Raw genomic sequence first — 21322 nt, forward strand, 5'->3', positions numbered from 1 at the left:
AAGTAATTTGAATAGAAAATCTATCGTGCTCGTCTCGTCTTTAATCGAAACCGAAATATCGAAAATCGTCACACCGAACACTCGAACTAGGCTGTTGATCGAACAGGCTGTCAGCCGATCGAACAGCCCAGCTGATCGGACAGACTGTCCGATCGAGCAGGCTGTCCGATCGGGATGCCTGGCCGATCGGCCAGCCCTTTCCTCTTTTGGAGCCTATAAATAGGGCTGTCATTGTCATTCTTTCCACTTTTAGAAACTCTCTGATCGACCAGCTCGTGCTCCTCACCTTTTCTCAGATTTCTTCCGATTTCGGTAAGTTTTCATCCTAAATCTTGTACTTTCTTGATCAAAACATGCTCCTACACCTTTCTATCTTTCAAATTTTGATTTCTAACCGTGAAATCACCAATATCTAAGCATTCTTGGATGATGTCATCATGGTGTTCTTCAAGAACATCATGTTTTGGCTTCAATCCACCGTGAATCGCCCGGATCTAATCGATTTCCACATAAACAAGTCAAGATCTATCAGAGATCTAAACATTTACATGATGTAAAGGATTGAAAGGAGGATTTCCAACTTTCTTTCAACTCTTTTACACTCAATGCATTCAAATCGGTAGAAACGGAGCTTGAGTCAACTCACCAAAACATTCTAGTGGATGAGTGGTTCAAGATTCAGGATTCTATCTACGAGGTTCATCGACTTCGGGTTAAACGTTAAACTGCCATCCCGAACCGTTCACCGGCCGGACTTGGGTGATTCCTGTCCGAGCAGGAGAAACAAGTAAGGATAAAGGTTCCCTGGTTCAGCTCGTTGTCAAACTACCTCAATATAACGTCAAATAATCAGAACAGCCAAGTGTTAGATGAACAGGCCGACCAGGTCAGGATGCTGGCCGAACGGTTAGGCGGTTCGAACGAACAGCCCAACCGATCGGACATGCCAGCTGATCGACCAGGCCAGCCGATCGGCTAGCATATGGCCCCACACCTTAACAATTTCATGAAGTATGGTATTGAACGAGGTATTGTTCGATCGAACAGCCGTTTGTCAACATTACTCCTCGGATCATGAGATACTATGCTTCAACACTTAGTCGATGTTCAATTTGTTTGACGTATAGGAATGCCATCCGATCGAGCATGTTGTTCGATCGAGTATGTTGTTCGATTGAGTGACATCCTGCTGAGGACTACTACTGAAGTTCCTAACCGATCGGTTAAGCCGGCCGATCGAACAGACCGTTCGATCGATCGACCTGAAAGGTAAGAACACTTCAGTGTTCTCAAATACTACAACGGAAACTTCAAAAGTTCAAACCATCATACACAAACACATCCTACTCAAAGGAAAAAACAATCCACTCGAACAGTCCAGCCGATCGAGCCTCCCGGCCGACCGAACAGACTGTCCGAACAAATCTTCTAACCGAACGAACAACCCGTTCGATTGAGTGACATCCTACTGAGGACTACTACTGAAGTTCCTAACCGATCGGTTAAGCCGGCCGATCGAACAGACCGTTCGATCGATCGACCTGAAAGGTAAGAACACTTTAGTGTTCTCAAATACTACAACGAAAACTTCAAAAGTTCAAACCATCATACACAAACACATCCTACTCAAAGGAAGAAACAATCCACTCGAACAGTCCAGCCGATCGAGCCTCCCGGCCGACCGAACAGACTGTCCGAACGAATCTTCTAACCGAACGAACAACCCGTTCGATCGAACCTGCTGTTCGATCGACCAGGCTGTTCGACCCACTTACACGTGTTTCCATTTTACGTGTATTCATCGTTATGCTATCGAACTGTTCAGGCTAACCCTACTCTCAAGCGCTCCCTTCAATCCATCAATCAATCGCTGTGAGTATACTCGATCCCTTTTTGCTTTTAGCACTTTTGGGTGTTACATACGTTACCTATCAAAATCACTATCGAACACACTACTCAATTATTTGAACGCTAACCGATTCGCATGTATTGCGTGACTAAATGAATGCTTGTTTATTGTGTTTACACGTGGAATGTTGTCTACCTGCCTTAACGACGTAGTACTATAGTTTGGACTCAACACCCGTTCGTACGGGGGTTGTTAAGGACAATTACTTGCATGGATTACGGTGGTAATCATGTATTGCGAACTGTCTCGGACAGTCAACCCGCAGTCATTGGTATCGATAGGTCCATGTCGATAATTAACATGCTTCGTTTTCCTCTGTGTACGTGTTGGTTATGCGTAAACTATTTCGAACTCTATACGCTATTATCAAACTAGTATGCTCACCTTTACGTTATGTGTATTGACTTTATTTTAACGTATGTGACACGTGTTTAAGATGTTTGCTTGCTAGGAAAGTGAGGCTAGAATAAAGCTCTAGAGGCCCCCAACAAATAGTTGTCTGTCAGGAAAAAACAACTAGAGCATAGTTGTCTGTAGATCTTGTCAGGCTGGGCCTTTAGGAGCATTTGAACAATATTTATTTGTTTTATTTAAATCTGAGTTGTCGGAACAGAATACTTGACCAGTTGATATCTGTAATAATTTGTTTATTATTTGGGACACGGTATGGGACGTGTTATTTAAACTGAATAGTGATAATAATTGTTATGGAAACTTCTGGACAATCTGTTTCGCTCAGTGCCATGCCCCGATGATTCCGCCATCGGTTGGGGTGTAACACCTAGTGTATCGCTACTTATAAAATAGCCGCCCACTATTTATCGCTATTCGCTATGTAGCATACTAGCATATACATTGCTATTTGTTGCTATTTGCCAGGGACAACTATGAATTAGACAAATAGATATATGGGTCATGTTTAGGTTCAATAGTTCAACCAACACGATTGCCAACCCTAGATGTAGCTGTGACAACCCTCACCAAACCAGGTATCCGTACGAATTAATTAATATTTAATTACTGCTTAATTGTTGTCCTTGCTTGAGATTGTGGATAAACTGCTACTTGAATACTGATACATGTACATACTTGCATCATACTTTATTTGTTGTCACTCTATTATTTACATACAGAACTCTAGTGACAACCTTGATGCACAAAAGCACAGTAGCACAATGAACGGATAACCCATTAAACATGCTGGTATAGCCAGCATCAGGCAGACACTGCCTCTAAGGCCTGTGTGAGCCCGAGATAGTTTACTACACTAGTAGAGAGTGTAGGGATAAGAGGATTGTAGAACTGCGTCACTAGGTGATAATTATAGTGACTGGATGTGCCTAAAACGTACTTTAAGTACAAAATTCAGCACTTTAAATAAAAATTCAGCATTTAGCTACCTAGTAAAGTGCCAAAACATGAGAAAAATATTACTAGACACTTTCCAAAGTGTCGGGAATAAATCGTGTCACTAAAAATAATAATAACGACACTCTAAAGCTTTGTTAAGCACTTTAACGGATCACTATCCAACCGAACAACCGGACTTTACCCGGAACATAAAAATATTGCCATCAACATTATTTTTCTTCGTTTAAGCCTGTTAGGGTCCCCGAATACCCTAACACCCGTTACAACTTACTACATGCTAATAACCGGATTAACCTCCTAATTAACTAACTAGATCTTGTTCATTTAGTTGAAATGGAACCAAAGACCCCCCCCCCCCTAACCGAAATCGTCCCCAAGGGGACACCCCTTGTCCTTGATTAATTATTTTAATCCATCTTGTTAAATATCTAGGCTACATTTTGCATGATGGACAAATGAGTAAGAATGGATTATAAATAAACATCATGGGTAACCACATAACCTAAACCACACATCAAAAATCATCTACCCTTTCCTCCCTTCTCTCTTCCATTCGGCCGAGATCCAAGGCACACCCATCCATCATTTTCGATTTCCTTCAAGACATTCGAAGCATCTACAAGGGTTAAGGATCAGATATAAGGAACCTCGGTGCACTCGGATTGCGAAGGACCTCGGTACATTGCTTTTATCCACTCGTTTTTCGACTAGTTTCTTCCCTAGCCTCGAGCTAGTAGTAAGTGACTCTTAACGCCTTCTTGATCTATTCTAAAGTGGTTAAAATGAACTTTGTCGGTTAATAATCATGAACATACAAGATTACATGTTAAAAGTTTACAAAAGTGATAAACATGTTGGATAAAAGCTATGAAATTGTGTAAAACTTGTAAGACTTGTTTTATTATGATTATTTAGTGTTGATCTATGATAGTAGTAGCTCGGATCGTCATCTAACCTGGCTAAGTCATGTCCATGTAACATGACCTAGAGTATGTTTAAGTGTGAAAGGGGTTAAATGATGAACACTACTACACATTAAGCATGAACTTGTGTAAAGACAATATTTCTTATGAAATAGAGTTGTAAACTAGTAGATCTACGGATCCACAAGTGGTATTTTCAAAGGACCAAGCGTCAAAAGAAATCATATTTTCTAAACCGGGTTTTACATGAACAAGAGTGATTTTTGTAAACACACAAGCGTGTAGACACTTGTGTAACATAAAGTTTTGACAAAAGAACTATTTTTGTAAATGTTGACAAGAAGTTGTAAAGACGTAACTTCTTTAAAAACGAGACTCTCAAGAAACCGAGTTGATTTATACAAAGACCCACTAAAAGTAATGGAAAGTTACTACATATTTTAGATAAACCACAAGTTCATGTATTTTTGCAATTTATATCTATTTTGACTAGTTTGATGGTTTGGATATGGTTGATTGTTGATTGAGAAAATTGTTGGTTTGAATTTTAAAAGAAAATGATACGCTTGAAAGCGTGGCCACCTCCAGTTACAAGGGAAACTCTGTCGAAATTTTTCCAAAAACCTAACACTTGGAAATATTTTCATCACAAGTGTTATAAATACATTTCTAACTTGTTTTCAAAAATGTAAATTTCGCCACGATTTTATTTACAACATTTCTAAGTGTCGGAGGTGGGATTTTCACAAAATAAAACTTGATAAATATATATTTAGTATATATTTTTCATAACAACACTTGTGAGATTTTTACGATTATTTTGTGAACTATACAAATATTATTTTTAGGGTAAAAATAATATTACCGAATATTACCGACTCCAAAATAATACGAACGCCTTCACAATAAATATTAAGTTACAACGGTATTATTATTACCGCCATATCTTTATCCGTAACTTACTATTTTCAGAAAATACTATTGAATGCGTATTTTGACAAAAGTATTATTTTGGAAAAGTATATGGAATAAAATATAATATTTTTGGGAAAAATATTTATATTTTGGATAAATGGAATAAAATATATTTTAATAGAGACTTAATAATATATTTCGAAGATTCACGAACGCACATGTATTAAAGCCCCCATCCTTGGGAAGGAATATATTTACCAAATAATTACGAAGTGTAATTACGAAATAGTTGCCTAACTATTTCCCCAAAGACATTAAACCATAAGCTAAGGCACGGCCGTCCGTCTAATAGAAATTAGTACGTGTAGGTCGACGCTCAGCAGATTGACCAGGAGATTTTCTTGTTAGAGACGCACCACTGTGAGTTCATGTCCCCCTTTTCTCTTAACTGTTTTCAGTTTTCTAAACTGCGGGGGTGAAATACATGCTACTATGATTACAAGTACTTTCTACATGGTATGGTTAGCGTAAGGAGGGTTACTACTTAGATCATGTGAGTGGGTAGGCGCAACTTGAGGCCATTAATCCTCATTGTAGGACCGAGGGACAGTAGCGGTAGATCTATCTGGGTGTAGCGAGCCCAGCCCCAGGCCCAGCATAACGGACCTCGGGGTGACTTTGTACCCAACGCCAAATCCGCTAGGTTTGAGTCTTCCTACTTGCACTTCACACATATCAATGGCCTTGCAAACCATTGGTGATCTCTTTTTCCTTATTTGCTACATACCAGGGATTTTTATACTTACAAAGGTTTTATTACTCACTACACATGAACTCGCTCAACACTATTATTGATTTTTCCAACTTACATGTATTTCAGGGAACTAAGGATTCTGGCACGGTACGCTCCGTTTTCACGCTGCGTTAAAGTTATGAGGTCATCCAAGTTTAAGGGATGTGACTTTTTCCTGGACGAGTCACAGTTCTTAAATTGCGTTTGTTTCTATGATATTAGGTTGTAACTTCCGTTGCATGTGTCAACGTTTCAGATAATGTTATGTTACTTTTCAAACATAAATTAAATGGATGATCTGCATGTTTTTTATTTCATATAGCTTTGTTATGATTAAGCTATGGTATTAAGAAGTCACACCAAATTAACCACGCTTCTGCAAAGCCAGGGTGTGACAGCTTGGTATCAGAGCACAGATCATAGCGAACTAGGATTCCTTCTCGAGTCTAGACTATGATCACTAGGGCTCTCACGAAAACATTTTTACGTTGCATACCACTTAAGTCCAGATCCAAAACGTTTTTACAAACAAATGTTGAGCACATTTTATATATTAGTTATAGGCTCAGTCTGGGAGGCTGAGGCTCGGTCTGGGAGGCCGAGGTAGTTGGCTAGTGGGACTAGGAAGAGTAGTCTGGGAGGCTGGGAGCCTAGTGGGACTAGGAAGAGCAGTCTGGGAGGCTGGGAGGCTAGTGGGACTAGGAAGAGCAATCTGGGAGGCTGGGAGGCTAGTGGGAGGAAGAGCAGTCTGGGAGGCTGGGAGGCTAGTGGGACTAGGAAGATCAGTCTGGGAGGCTGGGAGGCTAGTGGGACTAGGAGAACTATTTGATAGCTAAATTGGTGACTAATATGATTATCTGATTGTATGATTGATTATTTGTGCATATTTGTGTTTGTGTTACAGACACTATGGATTCATCATGCACTGGTGAGTCAGACACTACGGACCCTATGCCCATCGTGTCAGACGACCGAGAGTCATCGGAGCATGAGGTACACACATCAGATACCACCAGCACGGATGAGGATGATTTCCAGCCCTTCGCGCTACCCGATGTTGCCGCCGAGCCCGCTGATGGCCCCTTTTGCCGGGGATTTGCCGCTCGTAGAGATCCATGCCCCTATACCTCTTGCCGCTTATCCTGCTCTTGATATGCTCCTTGACGACGACGCTGACGACGACGTCGATTTGTTGGACGACGAGCCACTAGAGGATGATGTTGAGGGCGAGGCCCGCATAGCTGCTGGCGATCCTTTGCTGCTCGCAGATGCTCCTGCTAAGGAGTGCCCTGCACATTCACCCGTCCCAGACTCCTTTGAGTATGTGGCCTCTGCACCGTCGCACACTCAGGGCGCGCAGCACTATTCTCATGATCCAGATCCCGATAGAGCATCATCTGCTGCACCTGCCCCGAGCTTCGCCTTTGATCGCGACATTGATGAGGATTCCGACCCTGTCTTTCCACCTGGGTTTGATCCTGACCAGGACATTGAGTTTATACACCTGGATCAGCCTATGGAGGACCCGGTTGACCCAGTTGACCCTGTTGATCCTGCGTTTGCCGACCACGCAGATTTCGAGATGGAGTTCGATGACCCAGAGCCTGCTGTGGCCCTTGAGCCAGCTGACGCTCCTGACCCCGTGTTCGAGCATGAGCCTGTTCATGCTGATGTACCCATTGTTGATCCTGTGATTGCTGATCCACCTGTAGATGATCACCCTGTTGTTGCTCCACTTTTGGGGGATGAGCATGTCGTTGATGCTCAGGTTGATGCCCCACACATTGCTGATATACCCGCCGAGCCTGATGTTGTCGCTCCTCTTCCTGATCCTGTTCCTTTGGAGCCCGACCATGCCCTATTTGCGACACATATTGATCCCCGTTATGCGCACACCCGGAATGGGTGGATTGATGATGATGATGAGTACCCGCCCTTTGTGGTACCAGTTACACCTGTTCCAGCCCCTATGTCAGTTCCTCCTGAGGTTCCTCTGCATGCCGTTTATACTTCCGGTGTTTACCACACTGACCTACCTGTTATGTTCCATCAGTTTACACCTCCAGCACGACCTGGAGAGGGTTCCTCGACTCATCCCTTCAGACATGTGCCGACATCTGTCCCGGTTATACCACAGTTTTCTTCTGCTGTTCCCCCCGTTCCACCATTTTCTGTGCCACCTTTTACGCCAGCCAGTGAGCCTTTACTTTGGTTGTCACCACCTATCATGCCACCGTCCGATCCCTACCATCCTTTTCATATGGGATATTCTATTGAGGACATCCTCATGTCATTTGTAGTCCAGCAGGAGGCGCTCACGAGACGCGTACAGGAGCTCAAGAGAGCTCAGAGATCCCCATGTCAGTGCCAGGGTCAGACTCACCCTGCTATTTCGCTTTCCCCTCGACCTTTACCACCGGACTGTGCTGCACGCTTTTGGGCACAAGAGCAGCAGATAGTTTCTTTGACATGTTCACACCAGGCCATGGAGGAGGACTGGCTCCACATGCGTCGTTTGCTCTTCTCTCTTTTTCCCCCTCCTCTGCCGCCATCAGTGTAGGGTCATTTTGTACAGCTTGGGTAGACTTTTGGTGAGAAGACGGTGATTGCTCAGACCGCACAGCTTTTTGGAGACTGCATATTGATCCTAATTTTTGTTGTTATGTATATGGGATGTATTGACACTGATTTGATATTTTTGGACTGGGGTGATGTAGCCCTTAGTCGTTGATGTTGTATGTTACAGTTATGTACTTGTACACTTTACCATGTGGTCTCGATTTATGGCAATGCAATCACAGTATTCTCATCACATGCGATGTTTGATTGATTATTTATGCTTTATAACATGGGATGTTATGTGTTTGATTTATGTATAACATGAGATGTTATGTATTACTAGTATCGTTATATACGTACCCATTACTACTATGACCTGACCAACGTGAACACATCTTTTAGAAGATGCCGCCGAGACATTAAACACACATGCCTACCAACGAGGCAGAACTTCAGCAGGTCATCGCTGCCGCCATCGCGCAATACGCCGCCTCACAAGGAGGGACTAGCGGAAGTAATTCTGGCAATACCGGCAACAACAATCCGCCTCATGGGTGCACCTACAAGCAGTTCCTAGACTGCAATCCGGTCAACTTTGATGGCACCGGAGGTGCTGTCGCTTTTGTTCGTTGGGCCGAGAAGACAGAATCAGTTCTCCGCATGAGCAAGTGCGCTCCAGACCAGCAAGTTACTTACATTTCTGGGCTATTCTTGGACGGAGCCCTGTCATGGTGGAATTTACAAGTCCAAACTCTTGGTGAAGCCGCTGCATACGCAATGACATGGAACGAGCTGAAAGAGCTCATGTGTCGAAAGTATTGCTCTCGCGCTGAAATTCAAAAGTTGGAAACCAAATTTTGGCATCTGAAGATGGAAGGTCAAAAAATCGCAGAGTATGTTCAAAGGTTTCATGACTTATCTCATGTGGTACCTTATATGGTCACACCAGAATTCAAGCGAGTTGAGCGCTTCATTTGGGGTTTAGCTCCTCAAATCATAAGTATGGTGAGCTCATCCAAGCCTGCAACAATTACTGAGGCGATTGATCTGAGCGTAGCTCTCACTGAGGAGGCTATCCGCCTAAACAATTTTTCTGACGATGAGCCAAAGAAGAAGGAGACTCACGTCGAGTCATCCAGGGGTAACAAACGAAAGTTCTCGAACTTTAAACAAGGCACTAGTGGGGTTGTTAAGAAAGGAGAGTCAAGCACGCCAGCTCAAGTTACAGCCGGTGGTGGAAGGAAAGGAAAAGGATATATGGGCACCCATCCCAAATGCAACACCTACCAACGACACTATTCTGGTCGGTGTGGTTTAAAAGTATGTGAAGCATGTGGGAAAACTGGTCACTCGAAGGATTCTTGTTGGGCTACTGTAACAACTGTCACTAAAATCCATAATTAGGATGGTAATTAAGTAATAAGGAAACCCTAATTGAGAAACCCAAGTAATTCAGCATAAACCCTAAAATTTTCATAACAATCGGAATTAAGGATCTGGGCCCCTAAAACTCAGGGGGGTTAAACCCTATTGGACATTTATCTTGAAATACTTGCTGGAGAAGTAAAATTTTCGTTGATTAACAACTCATCCAAGCTACTGGGACACGAACCTACCCTACCCTAAATTGTTACCCGTCGCGACACGCGACAGGACCAGGTCTCCCTGTCGCGACACGCGGGGGAGTCCAATTTTTAGTATAAATAGAAGGGGTTGGGACTTAAATTCAGATGTTCATTCGACGTTAAAACTCATAATACACACTGAGTTAGACGTAAATCACTATCAAACACACACTAATCACGAGGTGCTGCCACAAGCAGGGTAATAACTCGATCGCTATTACGATTCAACGTCCGATCGATTATAACTATCCAACGATAGTCCAGGTGCTGCTCAATTGAGCTTGTACTTTGATTATTCGTCGTGATTTCGACTTGAATATTTGAGTGCTGTTCGAATTCGGACTATGCTCTGTTATTCGTTGTGAATCCGATTGAATTATCAAGTATTGCACTGATTAATCGTTGTGAAGGTTAATCTCGTGAATTGTCGTAACTGCTGTATTAGTTACTAACCTGTCTGTGTGTGCATTGTGTTAAACTAGGTGTAATCAAGGCTAATCAGTAGGCTTATATCTATTGCTCGTTAATCTGCAATGTGAGTCATTCTTCTTTTTAAATTGTTTTCTCACCATTTGTGAGTAAGTATTACAATACCTCAAATTATTTTCAAGGTTATAATTACAGGGATTAAGTCTTTGTAATCACCAAATTACAGCTGGTATGTGGGGTATTGTGCACATTACTATTTTTATCACTCTATGTGAGTGAATATTACTCTATGTGAGTAATTATTACTCTGTGTGAGTACACCGTCACTATTAGGGCAACGGGACCCAATAGTGGTATGACCACAGTCACAGAAATGAATCGAGTGACAAATACCCATTCTTGATAATTGGTTGATAGAAACATTGTAATCGCTCTTAATACTGTAAATTATAACTAATGGGTCGTTTTAGAAAACAGAATGATTCACTCAGTATTTCCCCGCTGACAAAACCTTTTTCAAACATGTTTCAGGTGATCTGTGTGATCCAGGAAAAGTGCAGTAAAGCACTATCAAGCTCAGAGAAGTGGCTCAGTATAAATAAACCAATAAAACGTGTTTTGGAAAATAAAGATTTCTGTGTGAAATCAACTTATTGTAAATTATGGGATTTATCCCTTAAACTTTGTGATATATATTAATCGAGCATTTTACGGTGAAAAGATCCTGTTGTAAAAAGACTTCCGCTGTCGCATAAATTAAATACCACGGGTACCACTGAAATCTGCATCGTGGACCCCGACTCCGTCCAGGGTGGGTCGGGGGCCGCGACAGCTACTGTTGGCCGGGGAGGCCAAGGAGGATTTGGGAATAGAAACAATAACCGGGGTGGAAATGGAAATCGCCCACAAGGAAACAATGGAGGAAATGGGAATCGAGGCAACAATGTGAATCAAGTTGGTAATGCAAACTGAAACAACAACAATCAAGCTGGGAATGGTGGAGGAAACGGGCAAAGACCAGGTTGCTTTAACTGTGGTGATCTTGGGCACTATAAGAGGAACTGCCCAGAATTGAACCAAGCCCGTGGAAGAGTGTTCAATATCGAAGCAAGGGAAGCGCGCCAGGATCCCAATGTTGTCACTGGTACGTTCCCTGTAAACCAATGCTTTTCATCCGTTTTATTTGATACGGGTGCCGATTATAGCTTCGTATCGTTAGAGTTTAAGAATATGCTTGGGTTAGCCGCTAGTAAGTTAGATATTCCCTACTCTATCGAATTAGCTAATGGAAAGTTAGTAGAAGCCAATGAAGTGATCAGAGGTTGTGTGATTGAGTTGGGAGAGCGTGAGTTTGCTTTGGATCTACTACCAGTTCAGCTGGGGAGCTTCGACGTGGTAGTAGGAATGGATTGGTTAGCGAGTAACAAGGCTGAGATCGTTTGTCACGAAAAGGTCGTTCGTATCTCAACCGAAGATGGTGAAACAATTGTGGTTCATGGTGAAAAGTGTGATACGCCGTTAAGAATTATCAACTGCCTGAGAGCGCGAAAGTGTTTACAGAAGGGATGTGCTGCCTTCCTGGCGCACATTGTAGACAAGAAAGCTGCAGAACCAAAAATCGAAGACATCCCTGTCGTAAGGGAATATCCAGAAGTCTTCCCAGAGGACTTGCCAGGCTTGCCACCCCAGAGGCAAGTGGAGTTTCGTATCGACTTAGTTCCAGGCGTCGCGCCTGTGGTGAAGGCACCTTATAGACTTGCCCCGTCTGAGATGCAGGAGTTGTCAACACAACTTCAAGAGTTGTTAGACAAGGGATTCATCAGACCAAGCTTCTCACTTTGGGGAGCTCCAGTCTTATTTGTCAAGAAGAAGGACGGTAGTTTCCGTATGTGCATTGACTACCGGGAGTTGAATAAGTTGACTATCAAGAACAGATACCCTCTGCCAAGGATCGATGATTTATTCGATCAGCTCCAAGGTTCAAGCTTTTATTCAAAGATCGATTTGCGATCAGGATACCATCAGCTAAGGATACAAGAGGAGAGTATCCCTAAGACAGCCTTCAGGACTCGTTATGGACACTACGAGTTCCTAGTTATGCCGTTTGGGTTGACAAACGCACCTGCAGTTTTCATGGACCTGATGAACAGAGTTTGCAAACCGTGTTTGGATAAGTTCGTGATTGTGTTTATCGACGACATTTTGATTTATTCAAAGAAGAAGGCTGAGCACGAACAGCACTTAAGAGCAATTTTGGAGCTGCTGAAGAAAGAACAGTTGTATGCCAAATTCTCTAAGTGCGAGTTTTGGCTACGCGAAGTCCAATTCCTTGGACACGTGGTGAATGGAGATGGAATTCATGTGGACCCCACAAAGATTGAAGCAATAAAGAACTGGGAAACTCCCAAGACGCCAACCGAGATTCGACAATTCTTGGGTTTGGCTGGCTACTATCGAAGATTCATTGAGGATTTTTCAAAAATCGCTCAACCACTGACACTCCTCACACAGAAAGATAAAAAGTTTGATTGGGGAATCAAACAGGAAGAAGCTTTTCAGCTGTTAAAGGATAAGCTCTGCAATGCGCCAATCTTAGCACTACCGGAAGGTACAGATGATTTTGTGGTATACTGTGACGCCTCGCGTCAAGGATTGGGTTGCGTGTTGATGCAACGCCAGAAGGTTATAGCTTACGCATCGCGTCAACTGAACGTACATGAAAGGAACTATACCACGCATGACTTGGAACTAGGCGCAGTGGTATTTGCTTTAAAGATCTGGAGACACTACCTATATGGTACGAAATGTACAATCTTCACAGATCATAAGAGCCTGCAACATATATTCAACCAGAAGGAGTTGAATATGAGGCAGAGACGTTGGGTCGAGCAGTTAAACGACTATGACTGCGAAATTAAGTATCATCCAGGGAAGGCGAATGTGGTCGCCGATGCCCTAAGTCAAAAGGAGAGAATCAAGCCCATCAGGGTTAGGGCTTTAGAGATGATTATCCAAACAGATATTTCCTTGCGCATTCGTGCCGCGCAAAAAGAAGCACCTAAGGAAAGTAACCTTGAAGAAGAATATCTCCGTGGGATGGAGAAGCAATTAGTGCCAAACGAGGAAGGAACGTTATGTTTTATGAAAAGGATTTGGGTTCCTCTGTTTTGGAGGTTTGAGGAAAGTTATTTTTGATGAAGCTCACAAATCACGGTACTCTATCCATCCAGGAGCGGATAAGATGTACCAAGACCTTAAAGATTACTATTGGTGGCCTGGGATGAAAGGCGACGTTGCTGTTTATGTGAGCAAGTGTTTAACATGTGCCAAGGTTAAAGCTGAATACCAGAAGCCTTCGGGACTTCTGCAACAACCCAAAATTCCCAAATGGAAGTGGGAACAAATCTCAATGGATTTTATAACAAAGTTGCCAAGAACGCCAAGAGGTCATGACACTATTTGGGTAATAGTGGACCGATTAACGAAGTCCGCACACTTCTTACCTATCAGAGAGAAGGATAACACGAGTAAGTTGGCTGAAATTTATATGAGAGAAATCGTTACACGCCATGGAGTGCCTCTCTCAATCATCTCTGATAGAGACGGAAGGTTCGTATCAAGGATTTGGCAATCCTTCCAAGAAGCTTTTGGCTCGCAATTAAATCTGAGCACTGCATTTCACCCACAGACCGACGGACAAAGCGAGCGAACGATACAGACGCTGGAAGATATGCTGAGAGCATGTGTTATGGATTTAGGCGGTAGCTGGGATAAGCATTTGCCATTGGTCGAATTTTCGTATAACAACAGCTACCACACCAGTATTGGTGCCGCGTCATTTGAAGCCTTATATGGCCGTAAGTGCAGATCACCGCTTTGTTGGTCCGATGCAGGTGATAGACAATTAGTTGGTCCTTATATGGTCCAGGAAACCACAGACAAAATCGCGCAGATCCGAGATCGCATCAAGGCGGCTCGTGATCGTCAGAAATGTTATGCGGATCGAAGAAGGAAACCTCTAGAGTTTGAGGTAGGCGATATGGTATTGTTAAAGGTATCACCCTGGAAGGGTGTGGCACGCTTCAGGAAGCGTGGAAAGTTGAATCCGCGGTATATTGGTCCGTTCAGAATTTTGGAAAGAATTGGGTTAGTAGCATACAAGTTGGATTTACCCGCTGAACTGAACGGTGTTCACGATACATTTCATGTATCAAATTTGAAGAAAAGTCCAACTCCAGATACCGTTGTCATTCCCACAGATGAGATTCATGTTGACGACACACTCCACTTTGTCGAAGAACCGGTTGAGGTTACAGATTGGAAGATCAACAAGACCCGCCGGAGCAGTGTCAAGCTCGTCAAGGTTCGTTGGAATGCCATACATGGTCCTGAACACACCTGGGAGCGTGAGGACCGGCTGAAAGAGAAATACCCCCACTTATTTCCCAAGAACCCTGCATCTAGAAGCAGAACTTAAAATTTCGGGACAAAATTTTTCTAACGGGGGGAGCATGTGACAACCCTCACCAAACCAGGTATCCGTACGACTTAATTAATATTTAATTACTGCTTAATTGTTGTGCTTGCTTGAGATTGTGGATAAACTGCTACATGAATACTGATACATGTACATACTTGCATCATACTTTATTTGCTGTCACTCTATTATTTACATACAGAACTCTAGTGACAACCTTGATGCACAAAATCACAGTAGCACAATGAACGGATAACCCATTAAACATGCTGGTATAGCCAGCATCAGGCAGACACTGCCTCTAAGGCCTGTATGAGCCCGAGATAGTTTACTACACTAGTAGAGAGTGTAGGGATAAGAGGATTGTAGAACTGCGTCACTAGGTGATAATTATAGTGACCGGATGTGCCTAAAACGTACTTTAAGTACAAAATTCAGCACTTTAAATAAAAATTCAGCATTTAGCTACCTAGTAAAGTGCCAAAACATGAGAAAAATATTACTAGACACTTTCCAAAGTGTCGGGAATAAATCGTGTCACTAAAAATAATAATAACGACACTCTAAAGCTTTGTTAAGCACTTTAACGGATCATATCCAACCGAACAACCGGACTTTACCCGGAACATAAAAATATTGCCATCAACATTATTTTTCTTCGTTTAAGCCTGTTAGGGTCCCCGAATACCCTAACACCCGTTACAACTTACTACATGCTAATAACCGGATTAACCTCCTAATTACCTAACTAGATCTTGTTTATTTAGTTGAGATGGAACCAAAGACCCCCCCCCCCCTAACCGAAATCGTCCCTAAGGGAACACCCCTTGTCCTTGATTAATTATTTTAATCCCTCTTGTTAAATATCTAGGCTACATTTTGCATGATGGACAAATGAGTAAGAATGGATTATAAATAAACATCATGGGTAACCACATAACCTAAACCACACATCAAAAATCATCTACCCTTTCTTCCCTTCTCTCTTCCATTCGGCCGAGATCCAAGGCACGCCCATCCATCATTTTCGATTTCCTTCAAGACATTCCAAGCATCTACAAGGGTTAAGAATCACATATAAGGAACCTCGGTGCACTCGGATTGCGAAGGACCTCGCTACATTGCTTTTATCCACTCGTTTTTCGACTAGTTTCTTCCCTAGCCTCGAGCTAGTAGTAAGTGACTCTTAACGCCTTCTTGATCTATTCTAAAGTGGTTAAAATGAACTTTGTCGGTTAATAATCATGAACATACAAGATTACATGTTAAAGTTTACAAAAGTGATAAACATGTTGGATAAAAGCTATGAAATTGTGTAAAACTTGTAAGACTTGTTTTATTATGATTATTTAGTGTTGATCTATGATAGTAGTAGCTCGGATCGTCATCTAACCCGGCTAAGTCATGTCCATGTAACATGACCTAGAGTATGTTTAAGTGTGAAAGGGGTTAAATGATGAACACTACTACACATTAAGCATGAACTTGTGTAAAGACAATATTTCTTATGAAATAGAGTTGTAAACTAGTAGATCTACGGATCCACAAGTGGTAATTTCAAAGGACCAAGCGTCAAAAGAAATCATATTTTCTAAACCGGGTTTTACATGAACAAGAGTGATTTTTGTAAACACACAAGCGTGTAGACACTTGTGTAACATAAAGTTTTGACAAAAGAACTATTTTTGTAAATGTTGACAAGAAGTTGTAAAGACGTAACTTCTTTAAAAACGAGACTCTCAAGAAACCGAGTTGATTTATACAAAGACCCACTAAAAGTAATGGAAAGTTACTACATATTTTAGATAAACCACAAGTTCATGTATTTTTGCAATTTATATCTATTTTGACTAGTTTGATGGTTTGGATATGGTTGATTGTTGATTGAGAAAATTGTTGGTTTGAATTTTAAAAGAAAATGATACGCTTGAAAGCGTGGCCACCTCCAGTTAGGGGAAACTCTGGCGAAATTTTTCCAAAAACCTAACACTTGGAAATATTTTCATCACAAGTGTTATAAATACATTTCTAACTTGTTTTCAAAAATGTAAATTTCACCACGATTTTAGTTACAACATTTCTAAGTGTCGGAGGTGGGATTTTCACAAAATAAAACTTGATAAATATATATTTAGTATATATTTTTCATAACAACACTTGTGAGATTTTTATGATTATTTTGTGAACTATACAAATATTATTTTTAGGGTAAAAATAATATTACCGAATATTACTAACTCCAAAATAATACGAACGACTTCACAATAAATATTAAGTTACAACGTTATTATTATTACCGCCATATCTTTATCCGTAACTTACGTATTTTCAGAAAATACTATTGAACGCGTATTTTGAAAAAAGTATTATTTTGGAAAACTATATGGAATAAAATATAATATTTTTGGGGAAAATATTTATATTTTGGATAAATGGAATAAAATATATTTTAAGTGAGACTTAATAATATATTTCGAAGATTCACGAACGCACATGTATTAAAGCCCCCATCCTTGGGAAGGAATATATTTACCAAATAATTACGAAGTGTAATTACGAAATAGTTGCCTAACTATTTCCCCAAAGACATTAAACCATAAGCTAAGGCACGGCCGTCCGTCTAATAGAAATTAGTACGTGTAGGTCGACGCTCAGCAGATTTACCAGGAGATTTTCTTGTTAGAGACGCACCACTGTGAGTTCATGTCCCCCTTTTCTCTTAACTGTTTTCAGTTTTCTAAACTACGGGGGTGAAATACATGCTACTATGATTACAAGTACTTTCTACATGGTATGGTTAGCGTAAGGAGGGTTACTACTTAGATCATGTGAGTGGGTAGGCGCAACTTGAGGCCATTAATCCTCATTGTAGGACCGAGGGACAGTAGCGGTAGATCTATCTGGGTGTAGCGAGCCCAGCCCCAGGCCCAGCATAACGGACCTCGGGATGACTTTGTACCCAACGCCAAATCCGCTAGGTTTGAGTCTTCCTACTTGCACTTCACACATATCAATGGCCTTGCAAACCATTGGTGATCTCTTTTTCCTTATTTGCTACATACCAGGGATTTTTATACTTACAAAGGTTTTATTACTCACTACACATGAACTCGCTCAACACTATTGTTGATTTTTCCAACTTACATGTATTTCAGGGAACTAAGGATTCTGGCACGGTACACTCCGGCTTCACGCTGCGTTAAAGTTATGAGGTCATCCAAGTTTAAGGGATGTGACTTTTTCCTGGACGAGTCACAGTTCTTAAACTGCGTTTGTTTCTATGATATTAGGTTGTAACTTCCGTTGCATGTGTCAGTATTTCAGATAATGTTATGTTACTTTCAAACATAAATTAAATGGATGATCTGCACAGTTTTTATTTCATATAGCTTTGTTATGATTAAGCTATGGTATTAAGAAGTCACACCAAATTAACCACGCTTCCGCAAAGCCAGGGTGTGACTGTAGCATCCAAAAAAAGTAGTTCTTAACAGCTTTTTAGCCAAGTTTTTTGTTATTCAAAACATTTACAGATAAATTGGCACAACTAAAATTCTCCAAATAAAAGATAGCATACTTGTGGACCTGTAACAAGCCCCGGCTGTCCAACAGCTCTTGATTGTGGTAACTTGTGTTATGTCTGCTGTTGTTGCTGCTGCTGTTGTTGTTGTTGTTGTTGCTGATCAAATTCTTGTTGGTGAAGAGCTATAGCTAGCTGTAAATCCGAGCTGCCAAAAAACACAAAAAGAAAATCTTAAAGTTACGTATTTCTCCATTATTTTTGTCATAAACTAATTGATGATATTGATTATGTTCTGCAAGATTCCTCTATTTTAGTCAATTGTGGAAAGCAATAAATAATTCAGCAAAAAATCAAAAATAACTTCCCAAATTTGTCATTTTAGTCCAAATAGTTTTTTTTTTTTTTTTGCCTCTGGGTCCCTGACTTTCCCACTTTGTTGCCATTTTGATCACATTGACTAACTCCATCCAAAACCCCCATTTTTAACAAGGGGTATTTTGGGGATTTTCAATTTAAATCTTTCAAATTGCCATTTTGATCCATTCTTTTTTATTTTGAAAAAATAAAGAGTAATCTATAATCTATATAAAAAAACATATAATTTCTAAAAACAAAATATTCGTTAATATATATATTAAAAACCCCTTTAATTTTTATTTTGAAAAAATAAAGAGTAATCTATAATCTATATAAAAAAAACATATAATTTCTAAAAACAAAATATTCATTAATATATATTAAAAAACCCCTTTAATTATAATAATTATTATATTATTCTTATGATCTATACTTTATTATTATACACAATTATATATACTGATATTATATACACACACGTATACTTTTTCTCTCTCTTTCTTGACCATCACCATCATCTCCTTCTCTGTTCTTGAACCATATATCGAGGGATTTGATTGAATAACATGAGATTATGAATTGGGGGTTTAATCAAAATAGAGAACTCAACAAAAACCCACCACCCATAACCAAAATCACCCACAAGTTTGCAACTGTCTCCCCAAATCTTCCCTAATAAACCCTAAAAATCAAAATGAATGGTGAACAACATACCAATCGACATCCCGACGGAATCGTTGGGTATGGTGGGGTTGGTGGTGACGGCAATCGTTGAATCCGGTTCCTCTCCTTTGATTTCGACATGTCACCGTTTTGTTCCGGTGGAGCGGAAAAAATGGTTGATATAGCCAACATGTGCCACTAGCTTCCGTTGAGATTAATGGTGGCATACGGGGAGGAGTAGTGGTGGATCTGGCCGAAAAAGGTAGAGATGGTGTTGTGGGGTAAGTGGTGGCAGTGGTGATGGTGGTGGAAGGTATTGATGGTGTTGTGGGGTAAGTGGTGGCGGTGGTGGAAGGTTGAGGGAGAGAGAGAGCGTGTGCGGCATGAGAGAGAGTGTGGGGTTGTGAACGGTGGTGATGGTGAGTGGTGGTGAATGGCGGTGGCAGTGGTGGTGCACATCGGTGATTGTTGTGGCGGTGGTGGAATGTTGAGAAAGAGAGAGCGTATATGGCATGAGAGATAGTGTGGGGTTGTGAACGGTGGTGATGGTGAGTGGTGGTGAATGGCAGTGACAGTGGTGGTGATTGTTGTGGTGGATGAGAGAGAGGGGGTGGGGGTTGTTTTGAGTTATCTGTATATATACATATGTTATAATAATTATATTATAATTATTATTTATAAATATACAAATATAAACGGTTATTATAAAAGAATGGTTTGATGAAGAATGGTTCGAGGGAGAGAGAGCAGGTGAAGAAGGGAAGGGTATGAATGGGTCCCACTAATTAGATATTTTTCTTTTATTTTTTTCAAAATAAAAAAAGAATGGATCAAAATGGCAATTTTAAAGATTTAAATTGAAAATCCCCAAAATACCTCTGGTTAAAAATGAGGTTTTTGACGGAGTTAGTCAATGTGATCAAAATGGCAACAAAGTGGAAAAGTCAGGGACCCAGATGCGAAAAAAACTATTTGGACTAAAATGACAAATTTGGACAAAACTCAGGAACTAAAATGGCAATTTACTCAAAAATTATAAAGAGTAAACAGTGTCCCCTCAAATTTATAGATGAACAATAACACTTTCTCTCTCCTCTACTCATAACCACTTACAAACCACCTACAAACATTTTTCAAAAAAAAAAAAAAAAACATCACATAATTTGGGGGAAGGGATGCGAATGCTCTATGAGTTTTTATCGATTGGTCATTGAATGAAATTATTAACATTTTGTTGGTGCATATGAATTGTTGACCGGAGATCGGAGGAGACGGTTGGAGTTGGTGGTGTAAGTGGAGAGGTGGTGGTGATGATGGGCTGAAGGTGGTGGTGGGTTAGAGAAAGAGAGAGAGAGAGGTATGGGGATAAGAAGATGAGGGGTGGGTCCATCTCTTTTTGGGTTTTTTTTTAATTTTTTAAATGTTCAGGGATAATTTAGTTATTTTATACAGATTTAATTGGAAATTTTAACAAAGGTTAGTGTTAAAAACCACCCAAGTTTTAAAATTGCAACTACTAGGACCAAGTATGTAGTTAATGAATCATTGGGACCAAGTCTGCAATTTTCGCAAACCACAGGGACTAACCAGACATTTAACTCGGGAGAACTAAAAAACAAACATTTAATGTCACCTGATAAAATGAGTAACTAGCCTATATAAGAGGTCTTGTCTCATCTAAGAAAACGGTACAATGCCTAATCTCTTGGTCATTGGTGTTCTCGTCTTCATCTCAACGTTTTCTTGTGCAAATTCACTATGGTGCTTTGGGACTCCTG

The 21322-nt window shown here is 40.9% G+C and overlaps 1 protein-coding gene across 1 annotated transcript in view; it reads right to left on the minus strand.

Annotated features, from left to right (window-relative positions):
* The window catches only part of LOC110890239 (ubiquitin carboxyl-terminal hydrolase MINDY-1), a 44001-nt gene that overhangs the window by 8039 nt on the left and 14640 nt on the right, over positions 1-21322 (minus strand). The gene's annotated exons all lie outside the window — the stretch shown is intronic.

The sequence above is a fragment of the Helianthus annuus genome, chromosome 7 (genome assembly GCF_002127325.2).
Source record: "Helianthus annuus cultivar XRQ/B chromosome 7, HanXRQr2.0-SUNRISE, whole genome shotgun sequence".
Classification (NCBI taxonomy): Eukaryota; Viridiplantae; Streptophyta; class Magnoliopsida; order Asterales; family Asteraceae; genus Helianthus; species Helianthus annuus.